The sequence below is a fragment of the Motacilla alba genome, chromosome 3 (genome assembly GCF_015832195.1).
Source record: "Motacilla alba alba isolate MOTALB_02 chromosome 3, Motacilla_alba_V1.0_pri, whole genome shotgun sequence".
NCBI lineage: Eukaryota > Metazoa > Chordata > Aves > Passeriformes > Motacillidae > Motacilla > Motacilla alba.
The window spans coordinates 11,861,338-11,878,400 of NC_052018.1; the positions used below are offsets into that span (position 1 = coordinate 11,861,338).

Here is a 17,063-nt window from a genome sequence, read left to right on the forward strand (position 1 = left end):
TCACTGCTAGTTCATCTATTCCCTGGGAACAAGTTATACTGCACATTAGGGCATGTGCTGTCAAAGTAGTTCTGGCAGAAAAAATAAATGAAGCATCAAGTGACTGAGCCCTTTCAGCTAGCCATGGGATGCAGGGCTGTTCCAGCCAAAGCAAAGTCCCACTACAGCTGAAGCATACATTTAAATTTTTTATTTAGAATGATAAAAGAGTCCCACTGAATAATCTGCTACAGGAGCAGAGTAAAACTGGCAAGTTTGTTGGTTAAAAAACAACCAGACTTTGTTCTACTTTTAGAATACACACCTAAGCTGAAAAGTTTTCTGTATGAGTTCCTGAGTCTTGATGTGCTGAAAAAAATTGTATAACCAACTCTTAGGCAAATCTTCTTTTGTCTTCCATAATGTGGACTTGGACAGCACTTAATGACAACTCGATCGAGCCTGATGGAGTTGAATTGGCTTATACCCAGCATGACTGGTGCTCAAATGCCCATTTTAAAAATAATTTGCCATAATAAGAAATGGGAAGTAATGATCACCCACAGCTGGCCAAAGAAGTAAGGGATTTTTCAAAGGAAAAACAGGAAACACACAACTTATGGACCATTCCACATAAAATACACACCTTTCATTTTCTTCTGCTCTAGTACTTTTAAAAACACTATTTTTACCAGATAGTAGGCTTTAAATTGTCACACCCATGCCCCTCTGAAACAAGGAAGAGTGGATAATAGCCACTCCTGCCAAGGCTTACTGCAGTAACAAATCTCAGGCACACCCTTGGATTAGCAGAATGTAACTGGTTATGCCTGTTCTCTGCATTTCTCTTCATTCACAGTCAAACTGAGTTCCAGGTAATGCTAATGTCCAAGGGGAAAAGCTACAAAGCCTGTCTAAAATGGAATTTGTCTGTACATTTTAGAGCTTTACCATTTAGCTGTATGGTACAAAGCACAGGGGTCAGTCTCATGCTTCTTTCTAAAGGGTAACTTCACATGCAAATGAGAAACTGCTCTGAACTTATTTTTTCATAGCACTTTTGACAACATTGCATGCATGTGCAATGAGCATGTTGACACCTGTATTTTTTTATGCAAAAGCCTAAAAAGGAAAAATATGTCAAGGGCTATGGCTTAACTAATTATTGAAACTGACATAAGAATTGTACGTAAATGCAATATAATTATGTAATTAATCCAATGTAATTCAAACCCCAAGATAACAGAGAGGTGCACCTCCTCACTATCCACTTAAAGAGCCCAGTCCATGCTCTGCAGTTCACTCCTCATCAGATTTAGTCCAAGTGGATCATCATTATCACAACACTATCCAACAGAGCTCCCCAGCAAAAACACAGGAAACTGGGAGACATGTAAACACCTACTTGTTTCCATTTCATAAACATTCCAAAATTAGACTGCTGTTGGTACTAATGATTTAAATGTAAGCTATACAATATTTATTATTTTTATTACTTGTTACTTACTATTATTATTCAATAATTTTATTAAATCTTTAGCTCATCAACTACACCCAAGCACGTGCTCCCGTAACAATTTATAAGGTTTGCCAATATTACTAAACTGCAATGTTTAGCTTCCTACCAAATACCTCAGAGAGCCGAGAGGAAAGACAAGCCTCAGGAATAGGTCACAGGCTGATCACAGCTCTGTACTGCTCCTATTGCACCATGGGATGATTACACACTGATTTTAATCTGACACAATCCAGTTCTCTTGCCAAAAAGGGTTACACTCTGCAAAGAACCCTATTCACTTCTGGGAATAACTCCTTACCTAAAGTCTTGTGCATATCCCAGGATTTGTGTGGCCATGTGCAAGGTAGATAAGAAAAAACTGGTCATGCTTCTTTACCCAGAAAAGGAAAAGAAGGGTCATTTGGGTGAGATAAACCACAAAAAATAGGCCATAAAGCCCTGCCAGGAAAGGCTGGGTTAGCTGGAGGGAAAGCTTAGCTCAAGCTGGTGCCATGTTCCCACTCCTGCTTCCAGGAGCAGAGATCACCTGGTGCTGGGGCAATCAGACATAGCCCAGACAGACTGGGGTACACCAGTGTCACACCCGAAGTCCAATGGGACACTGCTTTCATCCAAATTTCTACTCCTGAATCTTCATTCTTTTAAAACCCCAGATGTGGTCACCCCCTTGCAAATCTTGTACTACTTGTCTCTGACAGAAGACAGTCATCGATATGGGAATGATATCAGAACTGTGTGAACAACTCTTTTGAGGCAGAGATTGGCCTTTACTCATGTATGGCACTGAAATACTTGGAATTGAAAATTTTACACAAGTTGCCAAATGTTTTTCCACCTTGACTTGCAACAACTAGAACATGTTTGAGATTTTGTACAGCCTCTTTAAATTTATCATTGCTAACTGAACTCCTCCCATAACAGAAACTTCAGTTTTAGCACTGTGGTCAAGCACATGTGTACAACAGGGTCTACAATTCTCAGATAATCAGGGTTTGGGATTCCATCCTCTGCTTTGCCATCAATTCTCTAAAAGCTCTTAGACAAGGTACGTTTCTTCTGCCTTCTGCATCATCATCATGTAATACTAAGTGAATGAAATGTTAAATTCTATAAATTTGCCAATATTGTAGTAGCCATATCCCATTCAAAACTGACATCAGCAGTGAAAAAATACACGGCACATAAATACAAATGCAAAACAATGAGCAACTTGTCACATAAATTCTTCAAATCAGCTCTCCAAACAGGTTTTTAGTTCAGAAAAGAAGAATTTTTAAGAACAGCTGTTCAGTCATAAGATCAATGAATCATATGATGAGAAAACATATAAAGTCTTATGCAAATACTTCACATTTTATTTTCCAATCCTTCTCCCCACTTAGTTTCACATCCCAAATGCCTTTGGATGAGCAAATTCCCCTGCACCCACACAGAGCTCACTGCCAGAGAGAGCCTGCACTGGGGGTGTTTCTGTGGTCATTTTTAGGACTTGTATGTGACTGAAAACCATCTCAATTCTCCTTCCTTTTCTCCAACAGCTACATCTATCACTCATCTGACACACAGTATAAGAGAAGTTATCACAGCTCAGGTAGTCATTGGCAGTTCAGTAGGAGCTTCCTCTGAACACCTAACTCAGGTGCTTCTGCCCTGGCACAGTTCTGATACAGCTTGTCTGTCATTACATCAGAAGGAGCAGTTCAGAGAAAAGTGGCAAGAATCAGACAGATTTATCATGAAATTCAATGTTTCCTGTAAATTCAAATTTTCCCTGAGGAGTTTTCTCACAACACCTAAAAAAATCACAAAAAGTAGTGCATCTGTTAGTACTTTTCATAGTAATCACCCTTTTTGTGAGAGACTCCAGTGTCTCCTAGATGTTGACACCTTTACCTTCTGCTATCTTCAAATGTTATGCTACTCCTTTTCCTTGCTCCCCCCTTCCTTTTTGATTCATTTAAAATTACCCTTCCTTTTGATTCATTTAAAATTAATCTCGCTAGCACTGAAATCCTCACAGATGTGATCCTGCCTACATCTCTGACATGATTCATGATCACACCTTCTCCTTTTCCCCGAGTCTCATCTTCTTTAGGCTAAGAGCTTGCTGAACACTTACACCTACACTTCCAGTCAACTCTGTGTGTTCAAAGCAACAGATTTCCCCATGTATTTAAATCCAGTCACTCGCAGACATGTTTTGGTGGTTTAACATGTACTCTGCAGTATTCAAATCCATTCCTTGATCCAGTTTTTTCCAGTAGGGATCAGACAGATCAGCTCAGAGAATGATTCCTTACATTTGTATGGCCTTGGACTTTGGTCCAGTTACTTCAGGAACAGATTAATCCAGAAACCTCCATTTCACATTTAACTCTATGGTAATTTTTTATAATGACCATGAAGCCATCTTTTCATGTGTTCCTAAAGATTTCCTAATGTCAATATTTGTCAATAGTGCCGCTAATGCCACTGCTCACTAATGGCACACGTTTCTTTTCACTGTACAACCACGTCTAACTCTCTTCTACTGTAATTTGAATTTTTAAAGCATGGCAAAGTAGCATAACACGGTTGTCGGAGGGTCACTTTGCTTTTTTAACTTGTATGAATTTGCTACCTTTTTTGTTTGTTTATTTCTTTCTCCCAGACTCAATGTTTATGCAAGAATACCTCATTAGTCGAGTGCCCAGAGTGATACCACTAAATTTGCCCATTCAAAACAAACCAAAAATGCTAATTTCTGCAAACTTCTTGAAGGTATTTTCAAAGGAAAACGGAAGTACAAGACTGAAATGGCTGCAAGTGGCTGTGAAGGTCTTGGTAGACTTGAGAATCTCATAAGTTAGAGTGACAAAATGCAGTTGGAAAAATAAGGGAATGTGTTAGTTGTCTCACACAGCTTCAGATGTTGAAGACCTTCTGAATATATCAATCCTGTCAACAGTAAATGGATGGGTTTACTGGGCAATACAAGAACTACGATCTCCAGCTATCTCTGTTACATACAACACCAGAACAACCTTGAACATTTCATGAACTCTTTCTTTTATCTGGAGATGAGCTGACATTGATATATTGTTATTGGTCTTCACTAATATACTCCTGTTGGCAACAGGGAGATGCTAGCAGCTGAAATGAGTCACATACTGCAAGGCCTTGCAATTTATATGGAAAGAAAGTGCAATTTAAAAAATATCTGTCTCCTCCTCAGCTGACTGTGCAATGCAAGACACCCACTAAAACTCAAGTCATAGTCAGACAGTTATTCTTCATGTAGTTGAAGCACATGAAGTTGCAGGGTTATTTTTTAATTTTAAATTGACTAGCTTTAATTCACCAACATTAAAAAAGCAATACAAAGTAATGATAGGACCATTTGATACTGAAATGAAAATTACTCTTGTATTTTATATATATCCATGGATTTCTCAAGCAACAATTCAGATCTTTGTTACACTGTTTTCATTTATTCATAGTTGAACATTATGAGAAAATCTACAGTTGGTTACAAATATCTGAAAAAAGTAATAATCTAAAATAATGTACCTCTCAAACAGTAGAAGTAACTAGCCAACTGTTCACTAGCTCATTCTCATCTAAAGAAAGCAAACTGCTTTGTACCTGAAGGACTTGCAGTGATAGGTTTTGTTAAGCAAATTGACAACAATGGCATTAGATGATAGGTACATGCAATAGAACTATTTATAGCACTATGCAGGAATAAAAACCACAGAGAATGTTATGATAAATTACTGTAACATTTTCAGTCTCTACTGAATCTTCCTATCCCAACATTCCACATCCCAGGAAAAAAAAATAAAAATAAAAAGAAGTACATAGGTTGTGTTTCTACTCTGCAGATTTACAAGAACATCTTGGGTCTTGCACTGCAATAAAGAGTTAAGGCACTGAAGAGAGTGATTCAACAGAAAAAGCAGACAGACACACAGAAAGAACACAGCTGTACTCAACATCTGTTTACATTGTACTGTGACTTCTTACAGACTTCTCTTTGAAAGTACCAGATACCTTGTGCATATCTAGAGCTATCTATATACAAACCCAGCTGTTTAGGACATATTCTAGGGTGTATCTACATCACAGCCCAAGAGCTGGAGAACAGTGCGTGCCTCAGCCAGCTCTCCACTCTCTGGCTTTGCCACTGTGAACAGCCGCATGGGGGGAAGCAGAAGGTGTAGGAATGTATCCTAATGAGCTCTGCAAGAGGCAAACCCAGTCCCTGCTACCAGGCATGGGTTGGCTCAAAGTCACTCCATTGCACCGCTGTTCATGCACCCTATCTTTCTGCACAGGTTGTAAGCACGGTACATATCTTGTATATTGTTAGAATTTTAATGAAGGTATTTACCCTTGTAGCACTGTACATACAGATGCACTTTCTAGACCATACGCAAAGGTTAGATCCTTGCTTTATAAAGCTCACAGTCTAAAAAACAAACATAAAACCACAGCTAAAATGCAAGATGAAGGAGGCATCCACCATGGTTAAACGTGCACAGCCAGTATTGCCACGGAGAGGGAGGCTCTTAGGCAACAGGAGACTTTGGAGCAGAGTCAAAGACAGGAAGCAGAGCCAGGGAGGGAGGAAAAAAGGGATCAGTAAAAGCTAAGGGTGAGATAAGACAAGAGGCAGTTAGTACCTGTTGACACTTCAGGATTACATTCTCATATAACAGAGTGGGAAGCCTGACTGAGTAATGTTCACCTCTTAAACCATGTAGAAACAAGAGTTACTTACTGATCTGTGTTCCAGTAGCACCTCTTTGTGGCAGACACGTGAGAAAAATGTAAAAACATCACAGCCCCTTCCAACCGTCCTATTTCCCCAAACAGGAATTAAAATTATTAAACAACAGCCACTGAACTAAGTAGCTGAGAATACACCCAGTGTGGGGACAATTCTTGCAAACAAAACCTATTTATGAAGAATGATCAAGGCTACTTCGTGGTCTTCTTACCATACCTGAGGAGGAAAAGGAGTCTTAGAAGCTACTTCTGTTAAGCACTTTGGCATTTCAATAATAGTGGTGTATTGTTAGGATTTCACTGACAGGAGGCAAGAATATTTATGCACATGGAAAAAACAGTTTGTGATTATCTGACTCGCTTCATTTAGGGATGCATGATATAAAGTTTCAACATGTAACATACTGATTTCATACTATTCTTTTAAATTTTCACATGGATGGCAGGGACCAGATTCCAAATAACCTGGAGCTCTATGTTGAGCATTGTTCAACCTTACAATGTGGTTGTTGTGACATATCCAAGTCAGATTAAAAAAAAAAAGACCCCAAAAAAACAACAACAAAATCCCCCCTAAACCCCCCCCCCCCCCCCCCCCCCCCCCCCCCAAAAAAAAAAACAACAGACCAAACTTTGTTAGATATTTGAAGATGCAGTCCTTTGGTACAAGTCAGTCTGGTTTGCAAAAATCATCAGTAACATCAGATGTTTCATACATCAAACTAAAACCACTTTTCAGGCTATCAATCTTCCAAACTGAAAGCCTTCTATGCCATTCAAAACACACATTTCAAGAACATTCACTAGGGATGTTACTCATTTGTATGGTTTTAAAAATGTACATTTAAAAGGAAAAATTACTGCTTAAAAATAGTGTATATTCCGGTCTAATGAAAGAACATTGATTGTGATGAAATTGACTGGGTATGTGCTGGATGTTAACAATAACTGCACAAATAACTTTTTGCAGTATTATCCATTATATAAGCTGATTTTATTTTCAGTGCTAAAAAACTTTTTAAAATGTTCACTAACTTTAGAAAATCGTAACTTTTTCCTCTACATATACCAGCTTCCACTAAAAAGCAAAAGCATTTTAATTCTAACTACTAATGTCTCACATTTCATTCTCTAAGAGTGTTCAGTTACTTTGGGTTTCTATATATAGCAGATAAGAGTACAGAGAAATATGCTGTATTGTAAGAGCTTTATAAACAACAGTTTCTAATTTTAGACTACTCCATTCTGAATAAAGTCTAATTAAACCACATATATTCTCAAATGCAGTTCACAAAAAGGATAAAATTCATGTCTTCTCACTGTATTTGATTCCATATTGCAATGAATGACTTGATATCTACTTTTGAGCAAAAATGTTTTGTATAAAGTGGAACACTAAACTTTCATTTAAAAAATAAAATTTCAGTAACATATTAACTTTGTAAAATTATTTTCAGATATTAAAATCAAGTCATAGGTACTCTACACACACCAGGCTCAACAGATGATCTATTTAAGTTGGTTTTTTTTAAACTGCTTTGGGGATTGATTGTTCAAGAACTCGTAATTAAATCCAGAACCATCACATTTTTAACACTAACGATAATTAATTACTAAAAAAGCTTAGCAAGAACAGAGATACATTTTCCATTCTTCATGGTCTTTAAATCCAGACTGATTTTTTTTCCCCTCCCCCAAATTTGTATGTAAAAGGAGAGTAAAGGCATCAGTGAGTCAAATGCTATGGCCTCTGCTGGACATGGTTAAAATGGTCATTAATCTCTAATCTCCCTTGTAGATTTAAACATTTATGAACCTAAAAGCTTTCTTCTCTAATATACAACGTTCTATTTAGCTAGAAGTTAAAACTAATATAAGAAATTTTCATCAAAAGTTTTAGAGCCTTATATTTATTAGTCTAAAAACTCTGTAAATTACAGTCACAACCTGTTTTCTTTTTGAGTATACAGTTTGACTTGTACAAAGTTTGAGCAAAGTAATGCCATTGCTTGATATTATATTGGTTGATTCAACTCATTAGAAGTTTAACAAAATATACTATTTTTTATGCCTAACTACTGTATGAAAATACCTTGACAGGACCAAAAAAATTTTTTCAACACCACTTGTAAGTCTTATTTTTCAACACCACTTGTAAGTCTATGGATCTCCATTTTTGAGAAAGTCTAAGTTAGTGAACAAGAGATAAGTCAAACGGGTTTTTTCTGTTATTTAATAGTGCTGCATGATGTTTCTCTGAAATCATCAATTATTTAAGATTAAATCTGTTTTAAGCCAAAAGTGATAAAAGGTCATTTTAGCCAAAAAGTTTAGTGTCTCATATTTATATTAGTGAAAAAGCTACAGAAATCACCATTACATCTTTTTTCCTGGACATCAACTCAGACTTTTTAAATATAGATTATGTAGATAATCTTCCTCAAAAGGCTTTGTGATGGTAAAGTGATTTTAAAATTCTTTATCTTCCTATTAAGAAATTATTTTATTATAATTATCTTAAAAGACCCACTGGGTAATCTCAAATTATCACTTCTCATTATTTCAAAGCTTGTAGGTTCTTGACAAACTCAAGAATGTAGCAAATTCCTGATTTTTCAAAACAGTGAAACTGAGAAAGTTATAATACATTCCAGTAATTTTTACAGTCTGGGATTATATATACGACTTTATGGGGTTTACTTCAGGGAGAAAATCTTCAAAAGTATCTGTAATGTGTATTCCTTTGTCCTTGATATCATAATTTTAGAACACATCATGCTTAGTTCAAAAAAAGATGCAGTTGTCCTTTCACTTCCAAGGAGCACAATTTATTTCAATTAGCTGTGGTTTCACAAGTTATTTTACTAAACATATTCTGTTCCTTACTTTCCTCAGGGGAATAATCAGAAAGAAAAACAGTTTGATATTTTTATAAACAAATCAGTGAATTTGACTATCAAGTGGCTTTTATCTTTTTCTCCTTCAACTGTCTCCTTGAAACTACGTGCCTTTTTCAACTTTCATCTATGAGACCATCTCTAAAAATCTGCCTAATTTCCTGCAAGTGTATTATTGTCCTTTCAGTCACATTCACATCCAAATGTGGAAAAGCTCTTGAAAGCAGAGACCCTGTGGATAACATTGACATAGTTCAAAAAAATTTTTAAAAATTTATACATTTTAGCACTTTGTAACTTAAAAAGCAATAAAAATTTGTAGCACTACTCAGAAATTTTGCATTCAATGAAAAAAATATCCTTTTCATCATCTGCTTAATTTTCCTTGAAAAGGTTTATTGCTATTACTCTCAGACCAATAACATAAAAGTCAAAATATAAGATTCTCTGTCTATGAATAAAGTCAAGTAGTTGGAGCTGAGGTAAGAAAGCGCCGCCCTGTGATGGGAGCCCATCTGTATCCTTACGTCTTCCAGCACAGCAAATGCTCACAGCCTTCCCTGTTGGTGCTGTATTCCTGTACCACATAGAGCTTTCAACGATGCCATGGAGAGAAGCTATGGGGTAAACCATGGTCTTTCCCAAGAAAGAAATAAACAGAAAAGAAAATAACTGGTCAGGTGGAAAGCGATCGGAAGATGCAATGAACACGCACAAAAAGAAGGAACAAAATTACACTCAAGGAAGAAAAAGCCCAAGCATGTAGAGAATGGCACAAGGTGTGCAAATGCAGGTAATAGTAACCCAAAAGGAAATGGGGACAGATTAAATGGTCTAGGCACATTATAGAGTAGTCTGAATCAAAATTAGCCATGAGAAATAATGCAGGAAGATCACACAGTGTTTTTCTCTGTTAATGCAAGACAAAATTAAAGAAAGCAAAGAATTCATGGGCAACCAAACCCACCTGGCAACAAGCTTCTTTACAGACCACTCAAATGTCAAGGGGTATTTAGCCCCAATGCACACTGCTACAACAATATCTATTCAAAACAAAAGGGTGAAGACTGGTGCTGACAAATGTTTAACATCACAGACAAGGAGCACAGCTGCTCAGGGTAAGTGCTGCATGTTTCAATTCCTAAGACTTTAAAACTAAATCTGTCTACCATACTTTATATTTTCTAACTCTATCTTCAATTAGTGTACATTGCTGTTTGATTCACAATTAAGAGAATGAGCCAGCACTTTTTGGCCAAGAGACATAAAATTCTGGAAATCTACGGGAATCTGCAAAGGTCGACAGAACTGAATCCCTAAAATGAGAGCGTGAGGCACAGACACAATACAAAAAAGCTTAGGAATCCATTGCGCAGACACAACATTACAATTCCAAAACTGAAAAACAGAACCAGGACAACAGCTTGAAATGTAAACAATTACGGAATCACCCACAACAAAGTTCACCACGTTCATGTGTTTGTTAAAGCAACCTGTATCCTTAGATTTAGATCCTTCCTGCAGCTATACTGCGTGTATAGGCAGAAAGAAAAGTCAAGAGGCCTGTAGCAGCACAATGGTGCTGCAGCTCTTTAGGAGGACCTGCTGGAAGGAACGTCGGGATCCCCCCAGACCCCAGACATGCTGCAGTCAGCAGGATGTCGCAGCCTGGGACACGTGGCGCCTCTTCCAAACAGCACCAAAGCCAGCGGCATTGCACCGCTTCCATCCTGCACAGCCAGCATCATTTCCCCCGCTCTGCTCTGCCCTAGCCTGCCCTGCCCCATCACATCCCAGTTAGACTTGGCCTCATCATTCTAGCCAGAGCAGAGTTTCCCTTTAGCTGGTGTTGTGGGGTGGTATCAGCTCTGACTCTTTGCTACAATACAGCAGGGGAAGGCACACAGGGAACCGCACAACGGGACCGACAAGAGGCAGAGACATCTCTGGCATTTGCTCTGTGTTGTGAGTTACATAACGCTGTGATACTCCGGAGTAGATGCCGCTTGATGACACAACTGATCTCCCAGCAATAGCTGGATGTTCCAGAACAAGAAGCCCGTTGAAAAATCAGTGGTGTGCAGGTATACCTTTCTATCAGTCAAGAAGACAGGGAAATCGTAGAAAACTCGTTAAGTATTGCAGCCCTATGTCAAAAAAGTTTGTGGATAAATAACAAGATTAAGGATTCAGTCCTTAATTAAAAGGCAGGGATAACACATAACCAAGATGAAGAACACGTTTCCTTACTTTTCCTTCACAGCAACATCAGCCCAGACTACTTCACGCTTTGTTTGAATTGAGAAAAACATAATTGAAGTTTTAATTAGAATTGATCACAGTCCACAAACCTGAAATGGATTGTGCTGTATGAACACTGTACTAGAAGATCTTTCAAGCAAACTCATGTTCTTAAATGAACTATGTTCTTTAAAAAGAAAAGGCATTCTGTCAAGTAATAGGGTAGTAGTGAAAACTAATGACTCTGAAAATATGTGACAGAAACAACTACAAGGAAGTACGCGTTCTGAAAGGGACAGTGATTATGTATTCTACAGAGACTGAGCTTCCACATACACTTATTTTTCTGTGTGATTAATCTGTTGCATATCATATTCTGGTTATAAATTATATCCATCTTCTTATTCTTCCTGAAGACATAGTGATACCTCTGAGATCTGAACTTTCCAACATATGAAGGACGAGAATGCCTATCCAAAGGCACACTAATAACAAAACACTGCTAAAAATATATCACCAGCAGAATTGTTGGGAGAAGTACCTGTATTGCTTAAACCCATCTGTTACATTAACATCTTCTGTACGAGAACACGGAATTTATTCATATATTTGGCCTTTTGATAATTGGCTATGTGTTTAATGCCCAAGCAATTACCCTTCAATTTTAATGAAAAGGGCAGGTGTTTTCATCACCCTGTTATCTGCACGTTTGCATGTCAGCCGAAAAGCCTGGCGGGGCAGGTAAACCCCCTTCCCGCCTTGCTGCACTGCTCCGGGACGCGCAGGATTCGGGAGCGCGGTACCTGCGCGGCAGCGGGAGCTCCGCCCGCTCCGGCTCCAGCTGCCCTTCGCCCGAGGAAGGCGGAGAGCGCCGTCCTACCTCCGGAAAGCCCCTAACAGGCTCCTCCAGGGCCGGGGAAGCGGAGGGTCTGCAGTTGCGTAACATCAGCCTCCCCTTCCCCCCCCAATCCCCGACGGTTTTCCCGCACGCCAGAGGCCGGAGCAGCCAGCCCAGGATGGGGCAAGCCAGGGAGGCGCCGGGGGGAACACCCAGCAGAGGAAAAGCTCTGGGCGTTGGGGATGGGATGCGAAGTTGGGGTGGGGGAACCTTGCAAGCGGCTTCGTGCAAGGAAGGGGACCGCCTGGCTGGGGGGGGAGGAGGGAGGCGTTCCCTTGTGGGGGCAGTGGGGAGAGCGGGGGACTCCGGGGGGTGGGGACACCTCTGGGCGGGCGGGAAAAGCCTCGCACCGGGGGGGCCGACGGCACGGGCAGAGCTGCAGAAGGCAGTGAGCGGCGGGGACCGAGCTGTGCGGGAGGGCGGCAGTGCTGGAGTCCCTTCTGGCAGCGCCCCGCACGGCGCCGAGCCCCCGTGTCCCGGCGCGGCACCACGGGCGCCGGGGAAGCGTCCCCGCCGCAGCGCTGAGCACCGCGCTCCCCCCGCACCCCGCGGCCAGGACCCGCTCCTTCCCGGCGGGGGATGGAAGAGCAGGGCGAAGAAGCCCTGGGGGTACCGGCAGGCGTTCCTCCCCTCGCCCCACACAAGCAGCGCGTCTCTCCGGGTGCGAGCAGCTTATTCCCAAGCGATGCTGGCGCGCAAAGTTGCGCCGGTCGGGCAGCCCCCGCCCGCGCTCCCTCCCTCCGTCCGCAGCCGCGCACATCCCGGCCCCCGCAGAGCCCCCGCACTCCGCTCCGCTCGGGTCAGCGCGGAAATCGCCTCCCTTGCTTTCCGCCCCGGCTGCTCACGATCTGTCTCAACCTGCTCCACCTTTTGTTTTGATCTTTGGAAATGAAATTCTCTCTCCTGCCGTCTCCTTTCCCTCCTCCTTCTCACGCCTTCGTGTGGGAGATGCCCAGGATCGCACATCAGCTTTTGTTATCTCCTCCCACCTCCATCTTCACTCCGATTGATGCCCTAGTAAATAGCAGGAGCGCGGCACCTCCGCCCCGCACCTACCACGCTACCACCTGCAGACACCTCGCCTGTTAAATAAATTAAATGATAAAATAAAAACACCCCTTACAGACAGTATGAAAAGCGATAGAGCGATCGCATGGATCGGGAGCACTTTTGCCTCCCTCGTGGTGTGATGACCTTGTGAGGGCTGCTCTGGCGCTTGGTTTCGCACGGTCTTTTTTCCCCCCTTTTTTTTCCCTTTCCCTACTGGAAAAATATCATGCCCTTTTCGCTATCGCTTTTCAAACGAACACGAACGCCAGACTCCCTCTTCCACCAAAGCGTTTCGAAGCGCAAATTGTTACGCGACAGCTCAGCTCTTCCTCTGGATGCTGTCGGTGCTCATATCCGGATCGGTGGGAGATTCGGTCCCATCCTTCCAGAGTTAACGGCAAATCGCCGCGGGTACGCTTTCTCTCCATCTCGCCAGCGGAACAACTCCCGCACACCGACCGCGCACACCAACTTTCCCGGTGAGGATGATCTCCGACCGCTGAGCAGCGCCGAGGCCGCGCAGCCCCCGCCTCAGCCCCGCCGCGCCTCCATCCCGCCGCCTTCCCGGGAGGAAAAGCCCCGCGCGGGGCAGCCCGGCAGCCGGTTCTCGCCCGCACCTCGCGGGTGCGGAGCCCGAATCCCCCCGCTTTCCCCCTGCGCTCCCTCCCCGCACTTACTGCGGGCGGGGGTCTGTCCGCGGTGCGGAGGAGGGCGCAGGGCCCGGGGTCCCGCGCGCTGCTGGGGCCGGAGGGACACGCGGCGCCGCCTCGGTGCGCGCCCGCCGCCGCTCGCGCCGCAGCTCCTGTGCGCGCCCCCGCTCCGCCCCGCGCGCCGCCCGCCGCCGCCCCGCACTGCAGGACCGCCGCCCCGCGCGCCGCCCCGCGCTCCGAGCATGCGCGCGGGGCCGGGCGGCGCGGGCGGGAGCGGGGGAAGCCCCGGGGCGGGCGGGGCCGGGACCCGCGGGGCCGCGGGCTGAGGGGCGCGGCCCGGCGGCGACCGGCCCTGGCACCGCGGCCCGCTCGGCCCGGCGGCCTCGGAGTCACTCAGGGCCGAGCGCCGGCTCCCTGTGCCCGGCGTCGTCCGTGCCTTGCCCGGCGGGCTGCGCTTCGCTCGGCGGCTCCTTCGCTCCACGCGTGCAACCGCGCCGCGCCCGGCGTGCGGGGACAGCGCCGGCAGCGCCGGCAGCGCGGGGTGGTCGCAGAATCACAGAATCAATTAGGTCGGAAAAGACCTCTGGGATCATCGAGTCCAACCTGTGACCAAACATCACCTTGTCAACCAGACCTTGGCACCGAGTGGCACGTTCCAGTCTTTTAACACCTCCAGGGATGATGACTCCACGACCTCCCTGGGCAGTCCATTCTGTTATCTATTGACCCTTTCTGTGAAGGTTTTCTTCCTAATGTCCAACCTAAACATCCCCTGGCACGGCTCAGCGCTGTGTCCTCATACAGGCAGTTGCCTGGGAGAAGAGGCCGGTCCCCATCTGGTTCCTTTCGTGTGCAAGGTGAGGGCAGCGGTGTCCCCTGCACCGAGCCGCCTGGAGCTGTCACACGTGTGTGTGGGCGTCATCTTCCATTGCTAGCCACGCTTACACCTTGGCTCTTGTCCACAAGCTTCTTACACTATCACGGAAGTTGATGTTATATAGCTTAGCTTTAAAACATCATTAAACCCCTGAAATGTGAAATTCAGCTGGTCTTGCCCTTCAATATAAAACCCAACTGAGGCTGCCCTGCCCTCGCGTTTGTCGCTGTCACTGTAGCAGTTGCTTTTGCGGTAGGAGTAAACGATCAGGGCTCCTTCACAAGACACTGCTCAGCGTGTAGGTCCTTTTTAAGGCAGAGACATACATCAGTGTTTACTTTCATGCATGACAAGCTCTGTCACTGACTGTTTACATAAATTAAGCATATTTAGCATGTCCTAAGCACAACACTGCAGAAAGCAGATGGATACAGCAAGGAGGTGAAAGGGAGGCAAAATAATGGCATATATAATAAGAGAGTGAATTACACGATGCCTGTTTTTAACTATCTGCTCATTATTTCAGAAAGACAAAAGCATGAAGATTGTATAGTAAGTGATAGATGGAAATAATTTTTCATTTACTGTTGAAATGCCCGAAGAATTAAATTATAACACAAGCTGATGTGTACAAATGTACAGGAAGTAACAGTATTTTCAGTATGCTGATGTCGACAATTGAATTCATAGGCTATCTTTTTGTGATTGGCGAAAGTCACCAATTTTGCTCCCAGAATTTTTTTTTTTTGGTGTAAGGCAGCAATTTTATTATTTTATGCTTTTTTTTTTTAATTTTCCAGCGCACCCCTCTCTTCAGTTCATGTTTTGATTTTCTAGATGTGTAAAAATAGCCTGAAAATGCTAAAAATTTAGTTCTATTCCAGGCTTAGCAGAAAGAAACAGGATCTGATACACTTCACTGGGTATGTCTGAAATTCATGTTTTATTTGTTCAGATTAATTTAAATTATTTTCTATCATCTTCATATTGTGCTACCTCATTGCTTTCTTGGCCTGGCAGATCATTAATAATCATCTCGAGCATAATGAAAGTTAGAATGCCGTAACATCTGCTTCCAAGCTTTAACCACATTGTTCCCTCATATTTTCTGTCTCTTGCTCAGTTCTTCATAAGTTTGTCTTTTACTACCACGGGGCAACATTCACTCTGTGTGACCTATTTTGATTTTGTCCATACTGCAGTTACTGCGTGACTTCATCTCATCTTTGTAACTTTTCTAGTGGCAGCAGTGTAGCTATGGAAGTGCAGAGCTCTGGGGCAGCTCTAAACTCTGGTGTGCACTTGGTGTCTTAGCTGAGTTTTGTGTGTTCTTCCACAACTGCCAAGGTAGCAGTATTTCAGGCAGATGGCCAGAAAGCTGCCTTAGGCTTGATTGTCTGCTGTGTGACTGGGACTTAGAGAGGATGCCCCTTTCCTCATCATTCAGGGTCATCTTTTGCAAAAACCCGAACACTTGCTTACCCTCAAAAAGCAGAAATAATAGGTTGGATTAAAACAAAAAAAAAAAAGTGGCTAAAACATATTTAAATAGGGCATTTTCTACATCATAGTATTTTTTTTAAATCGAATGCAATGGCAGAATTCCCATCAACTACAAAAAAGGTGTAGATTAAGCAACGTATACTATGTATATGCTTTTCATCTAAAAATTTCCCTGTCTACATTTATGTAATTCCATATAAAATCCGGTTACTTAGACTGCATTTTCAAATGCATTTGAAAACAAGATTCTCATCCAAAAAAAGAGGTACTCCACAGTATTATTCTAGAAAACAGCCTTGTTTTTACATGCACTACATCACAGAAACAATGCAATTCAAAATCCCATTTGAAAGGTGTATATACATAGAAAGCCTCTCCACTTGCATTATTAGTGCTTAGTCAAAAACTCTCATGAAAAAGCTTCATTTTGGCGTAGATCAACAATTTAATAAGTTACCTCTATTCTATTCATGGTGTTATCACTAGAAAGATAATAATGGCATTACCAGTGTGTGCTATTATGACGCATCTTACATGGTGCTGTCCTACACTGCATTAAATTTTGTAAGTTGGTTGTAAAAGTTTACCAGTTCAGATTGTTGGCATTTTCAGCCACTTAGCATTCTTTTTTTTTTTTTTATCTGTGCAAATAATGTATTTTAGACTGTGGAGAATTACA

The 17,063-nt window shown here is 42.5% G+C and overlaps 1 protein-coding gene across 2 annotated transcripts in view; it reads right to left on the reverse strand.

Moving 5' to 3' along the window:
- Positions 1 to 14,210, reverse strand: part of VSNL1 (visinin like 1) — an 86,852-nt gene extending 72,642 nt beyond the window's left edge. The window contains exon 1 of one of the 2 annotated variants that reach the window (XM_038130812.1): positions 14,032 to 14,210. The gene's annotated coding sequence lies outside the window, so the exon portion shown is untranslated. Of the gene's footprint in view, positions 1 to 13,171; positions 13,279 to 14,031 lie in introns of those variants that run through there. The other variant, XM_038130814.1, reaches the window with a different exon arrangement.
- Positions 14,211 to 17,063: the final 2,853 nt, after the last annotated feature.